Raw genomic sequence first — 8,285 nt, forward strand, 5'->3', positions numbered from 1 at the left:
AGAGCAGCACAGCCAGGTCCTTGCAACGTGACCCTTCCTAGCCAGTCTGGGCTGAGGCCATGGCAGATGAAAGCAAAGGCACCACAGTGCATGGGGAATCTTTAAGCTTGGTTAGGACCAACACAATATGCAACTGAAAGAAGAAATTCCCCATTACTGATGGATTAGTGCTCCCTGGTTTGCTTACCAGCCTCTTCTCGCTCTTCCACATGCAGCCTGTGCTTTTTCTGCTATAGAACTATGAATAGAAATGCAGAATTAGCCTGCATCTCAACACTGGTTTGAAAGTTTGTCTGTATCTCCATCCTCCTTGCTATTTCATACTTTAATATCAACTTTAAAATAGATTAGAGACTGATGAGCTGAAACAAATCCAGCTCATTACTCCTACAAGCACTAGCACAGCTCTTCTGCTAGCCTTCCTTCTCCTTTGATTCCATCCTCCCCTTGCCTCTGTCTTCACCACCTGCACTGTCCCTTCAAGCATCAGTGTAAAGCACTTGCTCAGCCAGTGTGCTGAGCTACAGCAGGGTGCTCGGAGCAGGCACCCACACCTTCCAGTAACCCACCAAGTACAGCATATGCTGAAGCCCTTGTCTTGCCAAGCACCTCATCCCACTGTTCCTAACCATTGAACTCCAGCTGGTCACATTGGGTCCTTTTAAACATCATGTTCATCTGCTTTCATATCCTGCTCTGTTTTGTAAGTGCAGGTTCCTTCAAAAGAATAAGCAGTAATCACTGCAGCCACACCTATGCTGGAAATGCCTGAGCAATGATCCGTAGGTCATGCTCACAAAGAAAACAAAAGCTGTAAAGAAATAAGCGTCCATTCATTTTGAATGTTGGTATCTGGTCCTTTTCTTCAGCAGGGACCTGATTCTTTGAAGCACTGATCTGCCGTATCCCCTGAGGGACTTGATTTTCTTCTCACACATGCAAATATAAATCAGAAGTCGCTCTATTGAAGCCAAGTGAATTATGCAGGTGTAACCTCAATGTGACAGAGAGGGCTCATGGATGTCAACAGAGACTGGAACAGGTGCCCTTTCATTTTTCACATGGTGATTTTTCATTTTCAGCCACTTGGTTTTGCACAGCTACAATAGCACATATACAGCTGTGATGCAACAGGACAGGATGGCTGATATTTAGGAGAAATCACACGCTTAGATCAATGCACACTGCAGGTATTCAGCTGGAACCAAATGTGTTGGAAGCAATGTAAACCCCAGGGGGCTTGTTCACTAATCAATAAACACAAGGAATGTATGCCACTGAGTTATTGCTGCAGTGTTAATTGTAGCTATACAGGTTTGTTGCGTTGGTTGGTTGGTTTTTTTGGTTTTGTTGGGGTTTTTTTTTTTTGGCATTGCTAAAGAAACAGACATCTTCAAGAACTATAGCTTTTACAAAACAGACATGATATGAAAAATACATTTCTATTCACTTATCTGATGTTTTCAACTTTAGGAAAACATATAACCTCATTAGAAGCTCTCAGTGCTGCCTCATGAAGGAGAAAGGGAAGTTCGTAGTGCTTCTAATCCCCTGGTTTACCACAAGTGACATTTAAGCAGTCACCTGGGGAAAAATCCCAATGGGAGCACTGACAAAGCTTACCATTTGAAAAAGGTCAGACCTCCTATTCTTGTTCTGAATAGATGGTGCTGACCTTAAAAACCTCCCACAGTCTCAGTCCCCCTCCTCATAAGCATATGATGGAGCAGCCAGCTAGGGCAATTCTACCCAGGAGGAGATGCAGGCTATCATTGCTCTGCAGAATTTTCTCATTCCTTGTTTTACTCTTGACAAATTACAGATAACTCATCTTTGAGCAGGTGCTCAGGAGCATCAGCAGCAGAGACAGCAGTGTAGGAGCACCAGACAGGGCACAGGCTGCAGTGGGGAAGAGAGTTGCCCCTCTCCAAGGTGACTTGTCTTGAAAACAGATAGCAAAAATGCAATAGCATTCAAAACCCTGCTGGACAGGGCATTCTGTGTAAGTGGGATAGAAAAAGGGGAATTCACAAAGACTAGCTTTAACCATAGCAATTCAGAGCTGGAATTGCAGTTTAGCATCTCTGATTCAGCCCCTGGAAGAGCCTGTTAGATACAGATACTGCAAAAACTAGTCTTACTCAGCTGAAGTTAGCTTTGTGAGACCTCTCGCAACTCATCGCTTATGTAGAGAAACAAAGGGCAGGCAGATGGAGAAACAGTATTTCCACCCTGCAGATGGAAACTAAACCTCTGGAACCACCTTGAGCACAAGGTCAGGCAAGGATCTCAAAGCAGAAGTCAAACTCAGATTTAGTGAGGTTCTAGCTCAGGATGTTAATTGTGAGTTCATCCTTCTTCCTGACATGATCCTCTTAGCCTGATTCTGTAAGTGTTGTGGGCTACACATGCTAACTCCTCAACTTTACTGAGGATTGTCATCCTAGCACCAGGCTAAGTAAAGCTAGCACCATGCCAGGTAGCTGGATTTGAATATAGCTCTCTCCCCCCCTCATCAGTACAACTATCAGAGGCTGATCCTCCACATGGGCTGCAAAAGAGTAGACTTCCGACTGAGTCATCCCGTGGGATGAAATAGGACAGCCCACAGTGGTAATCCCAAATGCTGCAGTATGCTAGAAAATCAATCCCTAACTGCTGCAGTCATGAAAATACAATAAACATGCCCTATGATTCCATTTTTAGTTGCTTTTCAATGCAGTACTGCAGTTTGTCAGTCTTTCTTGTCCCAGCTGGAATAGATGAATTGCTGATGCTTTTTAGGACCATTGGCAGATGAGCACAATAGAAACATCGCTCAGATATTGATGACTAATGCACACAGAATGTTTCCAAAAACTGTGTTGCCATCACAGCTAAACAAAGTGTACTAAATTAACATTCACATGGAAGGAGAGGAGCTCATTTTGGCATATTCAGCACTTAAATGAACCTATGGCACCACTGCGAAACTCAGCTGAAACCTAAAACTGGCCATGGTTCTCTTGAAAGTTTCATAGATCTCCATAACCCTAACTCAGGTTTCAGGTTGGCAACAAAGCCTGGAATATCTCACAGGGTTTGGGATTTCATTATAGAAATTTCTAGCAGCTACCAGGAGAGCTTCTCTTGGGTCACAGACCTACAGACCTCTAGATATCATCCTCACTTTAAAATATTGTTGCCTTTCTATAAAAATTACATGTGTTACTTGTAAGGCACAGTCTAGTTCACCTCAAAGCTCACAGAAGTCTTTTACCAGCTCAAATGGATTCGATCAGCTTCTTCATGGGAAACCTGGACAGTTTCTCCTTTAGGACTGGAAGTAATCTGCTTGGGTATGGCACAAGCCAGCGTTGACCGGCAGAGGCAGAAAACCCTTGCAATGCCTGAAAACGAAAGCACAGAAACAGAACCTAATTTAGACTGAAAAAAAACAACACAATACCCAACGAACAACAACCAACACATCCAACAGCAAGAGACAATGGAGCTAACAGACTGACTAATAAAGCAAAAGGAAGAGCCCTCTGTCTAGAGCAGGATTAAGTAGATGACTCATGAAGGAGTTCTGCTGCTGTCATCTCTGACTAAACCTTACGCTTAAGTCCAGATACAAAATGATCTGACTCAATGAAGAGTTAGAGCAGAGGGAGCCAGCACTCCCAACTCCAGTTCCCCGCTCTCTCTGTCATTTGAGCACTCCTACACAAGTAATCCTTCCACTTGAAAAACGATAAGCAAAAAATTTTTTTCCTCCCTGTGTGCTCTTAGACTTCCTATTATGACAATAACAAAACTTATAAATGCAAAAGCAGAACATAGACCATTTCAAGTCTGAGATACAACGCTGCTTGTTTTGTGGCTGAAATAAGTGTCTAAACATCTGCTGCTTCTTAGATACTTTGTGAGGATTGATGCTCTAATGCATTTAGGACTTGCCTTGAATACTTTTTTCTAAACCCCTATTCAGGTTATAGTTTGTTCTTCAGATACAAATAGACAAACAGAGTGGATCCCAGTATCTCTGGCTGTGTATTTAATGGTATTAAACAACACCACCCTTAGAGCACCTTTTTGTAAGGATTTTGATCATCTTTACTCAGGTAAAACTTCTATTGACTCACAGTGTGCTTTTGCAATGCCATCAAACAATTAAGAACCCTAGATACTGACTTGTACTTCATAGATAAATACCTATCATTCTTCTTCAAACAAGAATATCACCTCCGTGCTCCTGGTTATCCAACTGCTGAAAGCCAAACAGGGTGGATTATATTTTAACAACCTAGCCTGACACACACTGCTTGAAAGCTCCCTTCAAACAGACTGAATCCATATTCATGAAATTAGTGAGGGGGGAGAGGGGAGAACAGGAAATGTCCTTGAAAATAAGAGAATAGTAGAATGCTTTTATACATCTCATGGATTTCTGTTTCATTAGATTAGGGAGCAGTGCCTTTAATGTAACTAACATGTGGCAACCACAGGGTAACCACAGTGAATAAATCTGTCCTGCAGGAGGAAGCTAAAATGCAGCAGGGTTTGCTTCAACTGCGAGGAAAGAATCAAAAAAATCTTTTTAGTCCTGGTTGCAACTGGTGGTGGGGGGAAAGAGAACTGAGAATACACTAATAGTGACATCTGAAAACAGAAATATCTCAGCATTTGTGGGTGGGGGAATCAAACAGGTCCCAGCATCCTGTCAGTGCTCCTGCTCACGCTCCAGATTTGTTCTAACTGAACAAAAGCAAAGTAATAGATATGAAAGGGAAAGGCTTGAGGTGCTCTTAAACAAGATAAATATATTTAATAACAGCAGCTAATCATAACACATTCAGATATCACACATTTATGTGCAAAACCCATGCAAGCTAGAGGAATTGCAGTAAGGCTGTGTGGTTCAAATTACCCGATTGTTGGGAGATCAGTCTGTTTCACTGCTCTCCTTCAATATTCCCATCAGGACTGCAGCTCCTTCACTTTGTTCCCCAGACAGCTCAGCATTTAACAGATGTCCAAAGTAAATAATGATCATTTGGTAGGTTTGGGGAATAGAAGCTAGATGGAAAAATCACAGTCTAATAAAACAATCAAAAAAGTACCAGCACATTATGGGACATTTCAAAATAAATTAGGATATCTTTTAAATCTCTACACAGTAGTGTGTATTTTAAACCAAAAGACTGTATGTCATTGACTTTCCCCTGAGTAATCTAAGCGATGGGGCTCTCTGAGGTGCAGTAATAGGATGTAAGTGAAGAAGTGAGTATTATTTTACCCATGCTGTGATAATCTAAATGCATCACTGCCCAGCATCATAAACTGTGAAGTGAGAAGTATGAACAGTACTTTCAAAACCCCCAAGCATTTGGGGATTGCAGGAGAGGGCAGGGGACGAGGTCTCAAGTAAGAGGGAACGCAAACATTTAAAACTAAAGCAGAAACAACATAATATTGTTTTAAAATCTAAAGAGCAAAACTATAAAAGCTTGCTTTTCACCTCTCCAAGAAGGAAAAAAAGCAAGGCAGAGGTAATGGCAAGAAATAACATTGCAAGCAGAGAGTGCAGTTCTTAATAATCAGCAGCACTTTAAAGATCTTCTTGAAGTTTTGCGCTGAGACACTATAATTAAGGAAAGAAATCAAGGCTTACCAGTTACCATCTGTCTGGAGCAGGGAGGGAGCCAATACTATAGGCTCTCTTCCATGGAGTAATGCACACTGCAGAAGTATTAGGAAGAGAAAAAAGTAAAAAAGCCATTACAACAGCCACCCTGTAGATCAGGCACTGTTTTCCTTCTCTTTCCCAGCCAGCCAGATGGGGTTTCTCCTTCTCCCCTGGGAGCAAGCCCTGGGCACAGCCCCCTTCCCGCAGCCAGCCACCTCTGTGGAGGACAGCCACCCCTTGGATGGAGCCTGGCTGCCTCTGCCCAGTATCCCACCACCCACATGGGGAGAAGGCTGCTCCAGGCTTCATTTAAAATTCTGTCAGGAATGGGAAACCAAGCCTTTAAACTGCCACTCACACACAGACTGGGGTGAACAATGCAACCAGCTGAGAGCAGGATTATTTAAAGGGAGATTCAGCCCAGTTCCATGTTGTGCCTGAACTAATAAGGACAAATAAATTACTTTTAAAGCATCAAGACAGAGAAAAGAATCATTATATATGATTATTTTTAAGAACTGTTTTAACATCCTTTTCAATGTGAACTGTGCAAGTTAATGCTACATAAACTGAGGAACCCACAGAGGTTTGTTCCTCTGCTGGAAAAGGATTCTCACACAGATTTGTTTCCCAGGAGATAGCTGTATCTGCTTACCTACCTGCATCCTCCACAGTCCACCTAGAACCAATGCAGACACTGCCCAAATAGGGCACACAGCTCCCTCCTCCTCCTCCTCCTGGTTTGCAAAAATATTCTGTGTGTTGGCCCAGAGACAACTAGGATCAAGGAGCAGAAGAGTCACCGAACACGCCATAGAAGGAAGCTACATCTGTTCCTCTGCACGAAATCTGCAAAACAAAAAGGTGGCAACTGACAGTCACATGCAACTGTTTTCCCATTTGTAAGTTACCCACCATGACAACTGTAAGCACTTTCACAAAAACTGCACCAACACAAGTGCCCTATGCAAAGCTCCTGCTCTTCTCCAGAACACCCCCTCTCTCCTCCTCACTTTAATTCACACTACAACAATCCCGTGTTGCAGGCTCGCATTTATTTGCGGGTCATTCCCATTTAGTTTCTTTTGCCTGTCATTTTTCTTACACCTTCCACAGAGAAGGCAGATAACACTATAGAGAATTTATATGCCAGTAGGACCCAAAGAAAAATCCAGGTACAGCTTCAGCAGGATATATACCTGCACTGAAAAAAACCCTTATAGACTGATCTGTGAGTTGCTCCCAAATTACTAAGGGTGATTGGATCTGAAAAACATAATAGCTTTGTACACCAAGCCAGTCCTCCTTTGACTCCAAATGCAAAATTACCATTTTTCTGCTGAAAGGGTGATTTCATGCCATAACTTGCACGACTAAGGTTTTCAGAGAAGACTTTTGTTTAGATAAGGACAAGAGATGCCCTGAGGCTTGTATTGTAATGTTATATGGATATATAGATAGAGAAAGAAATTTTTTGTTGAGCTGAGGGAGTGGTGTGATTTTTATCTGCATGATTACTTACTGACAGACACTGGGAACAGCGAGATTCTTCTTGACCTTTTTTCACCCTGCCTGGTTGAAAACTTCACAGCCAGCCTGCCTTTGCAGCACCTGCGTACCAGGGGCAGCCCGACCTGCAGCTGGCTTCTTTGTGTGCCCACCGTCATCTGACTGGAGACTGTGCTATCTTTAAAATAGAGCTGTTGCCCATTTGAAACCCAATCTACAGCTCGGGGGGGGGGGGGGGGGGGGGGGGGGGGGGGGGGCGGTAAATAATATACTGATCTGGGGCTGACAATGGTCCCAAAGGAAAATGGCCAACAGAAAAGCTTCTTCTGTGCTGGTATTTTTAACAGCTCCTGGGATCTGGGATTTGCCCTCCACTTGCATTATTAAATAAGCTTGCACTTGCATTGCTTTTGATGTACTTTCAACCTCCAGCTAGCATCATCTGCCTTACAAAGCAGCCTGCACAGCTCTGGGTACACCAGCAGTTGGATGGTCACCAGGAAAGCATTGTACATGCTGATGCTCTCCCATGTTTACCACTTCTGTGGTGGGTGTAGTCCCTTCATGAATGCATGACAAATAGTGGTCTGATAGCAAGTGGTGCTGCAGGGATATGATTAGCTCTCCCAAGGCACTTCGGGAACGTTGCTGGAAACCACATTGTGTGCCTTGTCTGAGGCTATTCACTATTCTTCTTCTTGTCTCTTCTACTTGAGACATGTTAGACAATCTTCGTTCAGATTACTAGACAGCTGTAAAACTACCTCAGCCTAAAAATTAAATTCTCAACAATTTCTGAACTCTAAGAGTGAGCAAGCAAGAGATTGGATGGTTTTGATTCAGTAGTATCTAAAACAGATTCACTACAAGGATAGCTAATCACAACTATGAAGCGTTTTCATCCGCTGATCTCAAACCAATTCTGAAAATAAAAAGTTGTTCCCATCTTACAGACAAGAAAAGACAAATGAAGTAACTGGCTTTTCAAGGTATGACATATAACCTTCAACTTCTGGCTGAGGAAAGCTGCAACAAGGCAACAGACTGTAGTGCAAAGACCCTGACCTGCTTCCTCTTCTACAACCCACTCCTGTCACCGCTGGAG

The sequence above is a fragment of the Falco punctatus genome, assembly GCF_963210335.1.
Source record: "Falco punctatus genome assembly, chromosome: 1".
Lineage (NCBI taxonomy): Eukaryota > Metazoa > Chordata > Aves > Falconiformes > Falconidae > Falco > Falco punctatus.